The sequence below is a fragment of the Schistocerca gregaria genome, chromosome 4 (genome assembly GCF_023897955.1).
Source record: "Schistocerca gregaria isolate iqSchGreg1 chromosome 4, iqSchGreg1.2, whole genome shotgun sequence".
NCBI classification, from domain to species: Eukaryota; Metazoa; Arthropoda; class Insecta; order Orthoptera; family Acrididae; genus Schistocerca; species Schistocerca gregaria.
The window spans coordinates 642,058,007-642,066,488 of NC_064923.1; the positions used below are offsets into that span (position 1 = coordinate 642,058,007).

At 43.0% G+C, this 8,482-nt stretch overlaps 2 non-coding genes across 2 annotated transcripts; both read right to left on the reverse strand.

Annotated features, from left to right (window-relative positions):
• Nucleotides 1-4,228: 4,228 nt before the first annotated feature.
• On the reverse strand, nt 4,229-4,303 carry Trnas-cga (transfer RNA serine (anticodon CGA)). Its single transcript has one exon. It is a non-coding gene; the product is annotated as a tRNA-Ser (tRNA).
• Nucleotides 4,304-4,828: 525 nt separating this feature from the next.
• Trnal-caa (transfer RNA leucine (anticodon CAA)) lies at nt 4,829-4,903 on the reverse strand. The gene has a single exon. It is a non-coding gene; the product is annotated as a tRNA-Leu (tRNA).
• Nucleotides 4,904-8,482: the final 3,579 nt, after the last annotated feature.

The following is an 8,482-nucleotide window of genomic DNA, read 5'->3' on the forward strand; positions in this document are numbered from 1 at the left end:
CAGTCTCAGGACTGAAGACAACAACAACAACAACAACAACAACAACAATGTATTAACTTGAATTTACAGCCTTAAGATTTGTGTGAGTGATCGCGTAATCGAAATTTAGCGGATTTCTTTTAGTACTCATGTGAATAACTTCACACTTTCTTTATTCAGTGTCAATTGGCACGTTTCGCACAATACAAATATCTTATCTAAATCATTTTGCTATTCGTTTTGGTCATCTGATGACGTTACAAGACGGTGAATAACAGAATCATCTGCAAATAACCTAAGAGGGCTACTGACATTGTCTCTTATGTCGTTAATGTAGGGAAGGAAGAATAGAGGGCCTGTGACATTTCCTTGGGAAACACCGGATATGTATTCTGTTTTACTCGATGACTTTCCATCTATTACTACATACTGTGACCTTTCTGTCAGGAAATCACGAATCCAGTAGCACAACTGAGGCGATATTCCATAGGCACGTAATTTGGTTAGAATACGCTGTTGAAAAACGGTGTCGAAAACTTTCTGTAAATCTAAAACTATGGAATCAATTTGACATCCCCTGTCGATAGCACTCATTACTTCACGAATACAAAGAGCTAGTTGTGTTTCACAAGAACGATATTTTATGAATCCGTTCTGACTATGTGTCAATAAATCGCTCTCAAATGGTGCAAATGGCTCTGAGCACTATGGGACTTAACATCTGCTGTCATCAGTCCCATAGAACTTAGAACTGCTTAAACATAACGAACGCCCATCCATGCCCGAGGCAGGATTCGAACCTGCGACCGTAGCGGTTTCAGACTGAAGCGCCTAGAGCCGCTCGGCTTAGCCGGCAGGCATAAATCGCTTCCTTCGAGGTAATTCATAATGTTCGAACACATTATATGTTCGGACACACTACTGCAAATCGATGTTAGTGATATGGGCCTGTAATTTACCGGATTACTACCACTTCCCTTTCTGTGTATTGGTGTGGCTTGAGCATTTTTCCAGTCTTTAGGCACGGATCTTTCTGTGAGCCAGAGAATGAGTTTTTGATGTTGTGGTCTTCAGCCCTGAGACTGGTTTGATGCAGCTCTCCATGCTACTCTATCCTGTGCAAGCTTCTTCATCTCCCAGTACCTACTGAAACCTACATCCTTCTGAATCTGCTTAGTGTAGTCATCTCTTGGTCTCCCTGTACGATTTTTACCCTCCACGCTGCACTCCAATGCTAAATTTTTGATCCCCTGATGAATCAAATCATGTCCTACCAACCGATCCCTTCTTCTAGTCAAGTTGTGCCACAAACTTCTCTTCTCCCCAATCCTATTCAATACCTCCTCATTAGTTACGTGATCTATCCACCTTATCTTCAGCATTCTTCTGTAGCACCACATTTCTAAGGCTTCTATTCTCTTCTTGTCCAAACTATTTTTCGTCCATGTTTCACTTCCATACATGGCTACACTCCATACAAATACTTTCAGAAATGACTTCCTGACACTTAAACCAATACTCAATGTTAACAAATTTCTCTTCTTCAGAATCGCTTTCCTTGCCACTGCAAGTCTAAATTTTATATCCTCTCTACTTCGACCATCATCAGTTATTTTGCTCCCCAAATAGCAAAACTCCCTTACTACTCTAAGTCTCACATTTCCTAATCTAATTCCCTCAGCATCACCCAACTTAATTCGACCTCATTCCATTATCCTTGTTTTGCATTTGTTGATGCTCATCTTATACCCTTCTTTCAGGACACTATCCGTTCCGTTCAACTACTCTTCCTAGTCCTTTGCTGCCTCTGACAGAATTACAATGTCATCGGCGAACTTCAAAGTTTTTATTTCCTCTCCATGGATTTTAATACCTACTCCGAATTTTTCTTTTGTTTCCTTGACTGCTTGCTCAATATACAGATTGAATAACATCGGGGATAGGCTACAGCACTGTCTCATTCCCTTCCCAACCACTGCTTCCCTTTCATGACCCTCGGTTCTTATAACTGCAATCTGGTTTCTTTACAAATTGTAAATAGCCTTTCGCTCCCTGTATTTTACCCCTGCCACCTTCAGAATTTGAAATATAGTATTCCAGTCAACATTGTCAAAAGCTTTCTCTAAGTCTACAAATGCTAGAAACGTAGGTTTGCCCTTCCTTAATCTAGCTTCTAAGTTGAGTTGTAGGGTCAGTATTGCCTCACGTGTTCTAGGATCTCTACGGAATCAAAACTGATCTTCCCCAAGGTCGGCTTCTACTAGTTTTTCCATTCTTCTGTAAAGAATTCGCGTTAGAATTTTGAAGCTGTGTCTTATTAAAGTGATAGTTCGGTAATTTTCACATCTGGCAACACGTGCTTTCTTTGGGATTGGAATTATTACATTCTTCTTGAAATCTGAGGATATTTCACCTGTTTCATAATCTTGCTCACTAGATGGAAGAGTTTTGTCAGGACTGGCTCTCCCAAGGCCGTCAGTAGTTCCAATGGAATGTTGTCTACTCTGGGGCCTTGTTTCGAATCAGGTTTTGCAGTGCTCTGTCAAACTCTTCGCGCAGTATCGTATCTCCCATTTCATCTTCATCTACATCCTCTTTCATCTCCATAATATTGTCCTCAAGTACATCGCCCTTGTATAGACCTTCTATATAATCCTTCCACCTACTGCTTTCCTTCTTGCCAATTGTTCCCTTATGCTCTCCCTGAAACTCTGTACAACCTCTGGTTCTTTCAGTTTATCCAGGTCCCATCTCCTTAAATTCCCACCTTTTTGCAGTTTCTTCAGTTTTAATCTACAGGTCATAACCAATATACTGTGGTCAGAGTCCTCATCTGAAACTAGAAATGTCTTACAATATGTCAGTATCTCCAGGCTTCTTCCACGTATACAGCCTTCTTTTATAATTCTTGAACCAAGTGTTAGCTATGATTAAGTTATGCTATGTGCAAAATTCTACCAGGTTGCTTTCTCTTTCATTTCTTAGCCCAAATCCATATTCACCTACTACTTTTCCTTCTCTCCCTTTTCCTACTACTGAATTCCAGTCACCCATGGCTATTAAATTTTCGTCTCCCTTCACTATATGAATAATTTCTTTTATTTCATGATACATTTCTTCAATTTCTTCGTCATCTGCAGAGCTAGTTGGCATATAAACTTGTACTACTGTGGTAGGCGTGGGCTTCGTGTCTATCTTGGCCATAATAATGCGTTCGCCATGCTGTTTGTAGTAGCTTACCCGCACTCCTTTTTTTATTCATTATTAAAGCTACTCCTGCATTACCCCTATTAGATTTTGTATTTATAACCCCGTATTCACCTGACAAAAAGTCTTGTTCCTCCTGCCACCTAACTTCACTAATTACCACTATATATTACTTTAACCTATCCATTTCCCTTTTTAAATTTTCTAACCTACCTGCCCGATTAAGGGATCTGTCATTCCACGCTCCGATCCGTAGAACGCCAGTTTTCTTTCTCCTGATAATGACATCCTCTTGAGTAGTCCCCACCCGGAGATCCGAATGGGGGACTATTTTACCTTCGGAATATTTTACCCAAGAGGACGCAATCTTCATTTAACCATACAGTAAAGCTGCATGCCCTCGTGAAAAATTACGGCCGTAGTTTCCCCTTGCTTTCAGCCGCTCGCAGTAGTAGCACATCAAGGCCGTTTTGGTTAGTGTTACAAGACCAGATCAGTCAATCATCTAGACCTGCTCTTGCAACTACTGAAAAGGCTGCTGCCCCTCTTCAGGAACCACACCTTTTTCTGGCCTCTCAACAGATACCCCTCCATTGTGGTTGCACCTACGGTACGGCTATCTGTGTCGCTGAGGCACGCAAGTCTCCCCACCAACGGCAAGGTCCATCATGATTCATGGGGGGGGGGGGGGGGAGTAGGGCACAGACTGTATACCATTGAATTTCTAAATACAGAGTTATTGTATCAGCATACTCTGAAAAGAACCTAAGTGGTATACAATCTGGACCGGAGGCCTTGGCTTTATTAAGTGATTTAAGCTGCTTTGCAACACTGAGGATATCTACTTCTGTATTTCTCACATTTCCCAAGGATTCCGCAACTGTTTGGTGCCCAACATGAAGAACAGGTGTAAAATCTGCACTAGTAATCGCGGAGAATATATTCCTTACTGGGAGCCCAATATCAACCTTAATGCTGGGAGTCTGACCTGTGTCTATCATAAACATTCTACTTATGAAACTTCCTGGCAGATTAAAACTGTGTGCCCGACCGAGACTCGAACTCGGGACCTTTGCCTTTCGCGGGCAAGTGCTCTACCAACTGAGCTACCGAAGCACGACTCACGTCCGGTACTCACAGCTTTACTTCTGCCAGTATCCGTCTCCTACCTTCCAATCTTTACAGAAGCTCTTCTGCGAACCTTGCAGAACTAGCACTCCTGAAAGAAAGGATACTGCGGAGACATGGCTTAGCCACAGCCTGGGGGATGTTTCCAGAATGAGATTTTCACTCTGCAGCGGAGTGTGCGCTGATATGAAACTTCCTGGCAGATTAAAACTGTGTGCCCGACCGAGACTCGAACTCGGGACCGTTGCCTTTCGCGGGCAAGTGCTCTACCAACTGAGCTACCGAAGCACGACTCACGTCCGGTACTCACAGCTTTACTTCTGCCAGTATCCGTCTCCTACCTTCCAATCTTTACAGAAGCTCTTCTGCGAACCTTGCAGAACTAGCACTCCTGAAAGAAAGGATACTGCGGAGACATGGCTTAGCCACAGCCTGGGGGATGTTTCCAGAATGAGATTTTCACTCTGCAGCGGAGTGTGCGCTGATATGAAACTTCCTGGCAGATTAAAACTGTGTGCCCGACCGAGACTCGAACTCGGGACCTTTGCCTTTTGCGGGCAAGTGCTCTACCAACTGAGCTACCGAAGCACGACTCACGTCCGGTACTCACAGCTTTACTTCTGCCAGTATCCGTCTCCTACCTTCCAATCTTTACAGAAGCTCTTCTGCGAACCTTGCAGAACTAGCACTCCTGAAAGAAAGGATACTGCGGAGACATGGCTTAGCCACAGCCTGGGGGATGTTTCCAGAATGAGATTTTCACTCTGCAGCGGAGTGTGCGCTGATATGAAACTTCCTGGCAGATTAAAACTGTGTGCCCGACCGAGACTCGAACTCGGGACCTTTGCCTTTCGCGGGCAAGTGCTCTACCAACTGAGTTTCATATCAGCGCACACTCCGCTGCAGAGTGAAAATCTCATTCTGGAAACATCCCCCAGGCTGTGGCTAAGCCATGTCTCCGCAGTATCCTTTCTTTCAGGAGTGCTAGTTCTGCAAGGTTCGCAGAAGAGCTTCTGTAAAGATTGGAAGGTAGGAGACGGATACTGGCAGAAGTAAAGCTGTGAGTACCGGACGTGAGTCGTGCTTCGGTAGCTCAGTTGGTAGAGCACTTGCCCGCGAAAGGCAACGGTCCCGAGTTCGAGTCTCGGTCGGGCACACAGTTTTAATCTGCCAGGAAGTTTCATATCAGCGCACACTCCGCTGCAGAGTGAAAATCTCATTCTGGAAACATCCCCCAGGCTGTGGCTAAGCCATGTCTCCGCAGTATCCTTTCTTTCAGGAGTGCTAGTTCTGCAAGGTTCGCAGAAGAGCTTCTGTAAAGATTGGAAGGTAGGAGACGGATACTGGCAGAAGTAAAGCTGTGAGTACCGGACGTGAGTCGTGCTTCGGTAGCTCAGTTGGTAGAGCACTTGCCCGCGAAAGGCAACGGTCCCGAGTTCGAGTCTCGGTCGGGCACACAGTTTTAATCTGCCAGGAAGTTTCATATCAGCGCACACTCCGCTGCAGAGTGAAAATCTCATTCTGGAAACATCCCCCAGGCTGTGGCTAAGCCATGTCTCCGCAGTATCCTTTCTTTCAGGAGTGCTAGTTCTGCAAGGTTCGCAGAAGAGCTTCTGTAAAGATTGGAAGGTAGGAGACGGATACTGGCAGAAGTAAAGCTGTGAGTACCGGACGTGAGTCGTGCTTGGGTAGCTCAGTTGGTAGAGCACTTGCCCGCGAAAGGCAAAGGTCCCGAGTTCGAGTCTCGGTCGGGCACACAGTTTTAATCTGCCAGGAAGTTTCATATCAGCGCACACTCCGCTGCAGAGTGAAAATCTCATTCTGGGAACATTCTACTTCATTATCATGTGGTGAAATTTGTAGCATTTTTCGTTACAAATATACTACTCCACCTGCACTACTACGTTCATACTGTGTTTCATGTCGTCCATTATTGCCTGTGATTATTCGTATGCAATAATTTCCCAGTTCCTTGGCAATTGCAAAGTAGTGTAACAAAGAGGATGCTCATTATAGCAGGAAAAAAAATTATGTGTTTGTCTTCCTGGAAAAAAAGACATAATCACGAAGAAGAAATGGTCGGATGACAATGTTACTTTGCACAAGTACATACCATGAGTTGCAGTCATCTGAGTAACAGGTGGAGAAGACAACAGAGTGCATAAATATTGTTCGTGTTCAGTGTTGTTACCAGACCTGGTAGGGTATATAAGAGACGTGAACAGAGTCAGGTGTTGAGTGATAACTATGAAGAGCACGGAAATGCCGCATACTCGTTTGACACAACGTTATCGGCACCTGACAAAGATTGGAAAGGGCCTCCATATGGGTCTCCTGAACGTCGGCTACTCGAGTCGTGCAATATCCAGATTTTTGGGGATTTGTCAGGTGTTTCTCTCTAAATTCACTGTGTCTATTCAGCGGGGCAACAGACGGATACCTATAGATATCCACCGCATTTGTATGCAGTGCAAATCAAAGTGCCATATGAGTTAGATTACATAGAAGCAGCCCTCAGAAAACGCATACCAGGTTGTAAAGTAACTGACGATCGTCGAAGCAACGCTAAAACTACTAAAGGTACCTCGCACAGCTGGAGGTGAAAAAAATTAGATAAGGGTTATTTACCGGCTAGATGATGATCAATCAGCTCATTATCTCTTATGACATCAGTTACACTGATCGTTAAAACTTTCTCAAATATGGGGATTAAAACAGATGTAAATCGATGATATGTCAGAAATGTTATCTTCGACTAATCCCCAAGAAAATTTTACGAGAGGGAATAACCAAAAGTATTACACAATATTTTCAGAGCAGTTTAAAACACCGAGGCGATCTCTAGGGAAACAAGAGGACGAATAAGAAAAAAAAAAGGAAACAAAAGCGGCAGCCATTGTGCGTCAACGAAATCGGTTGGTTTAGAGATTTAACAAATGGCTCTGAGCACTATGGGACTCAACTGCTGTGGTCATCAGTCCCCTAGAACTTAGAACTACTTAAACCTAACTAACCTAAGGACATCACACACATCCATGCCCGAGGCAGGATTCGAACCTGCGACCGTAGCAGTCGCACGGTTCCGGACTGCGCGCCTAGAACCGCGAGACCACCACGGCCGGCAGAGATTTAACCAGAAGGAACTAGACATCCACCATATGATCCTAAGAAATCACACAGGCGTATAAGAATCAAATGATACATAGCAGTCTTACACAAAAAACCTCTGACATATACATTTCCGGCCAGTACAATACAGTCAGTGAATTATAATACGTTATCAATGAGGAGCAAAAACGTCTCTTTACCAGTCTTTGTAATCTAATGTGTTGGCTAAGCCAAACTTCAAAATGTCGACCCAAACAACAAAAGTCGTCACTTTTATGGTTTAAGATCCGGCCATAAGCAACATTGCAATAAATTACCGGAAAATATGGAGAGTGAATTAATTCCACTTCTTAGAAAACACTGCTTCCTTAAAAAATGAAACAGACACAAGAAAAAATTTTGAGATACAGTTATGTTAATGAGACCATATGGAGAAGGAGAAGAAAGAAAACCTACTAAATTTCTGGAAAACAGTTTCTATGCCATCTACGAGTACACATTATTGTTGTGCGACTTGGACAACAGCTGGAAATGAACGAAGAATGTAAAGATGGAATGAAGTTTTTAAGAAGAGTGAGTGGATTAGACTACTTGATATGATAAGGAATACAAGAGTTAGACAGAACAGGCATAAATGAATAAATCAAGGAGCACAGAAATAAATGCCTTAAGGCTGAATGAAAATGTAAAGCCCAAAGTAATAACGAATTAACCACCAAAAGAGAAAAGATCTATGGGCAGACCAAGAAAGAGATGGAGAGATCAAATGGAAGATACCTACAGCCAACAGATGCAGCAAACAAAAGAGCGTAACAGGCAAGTCCTTAACATTGGAAGAAAGAAGGAGATGAAATAGCAAATTATGACTTTTCCTATGCTCGATAAAAAGAAAGTCATTCTGGAGAAGAGTTGAAAATCTAACGTTAAAATTTTACAAAGGGACGATCAAAAAATTATTTAAAAACTGAGGAGAGAAGATGTCGTTGCAGAAATTAAAAAAAAAAACAAAAGGAGAACCCTGAATAAGTTGATCAGGCTAGAAATTGGTGGTGAATGTGCG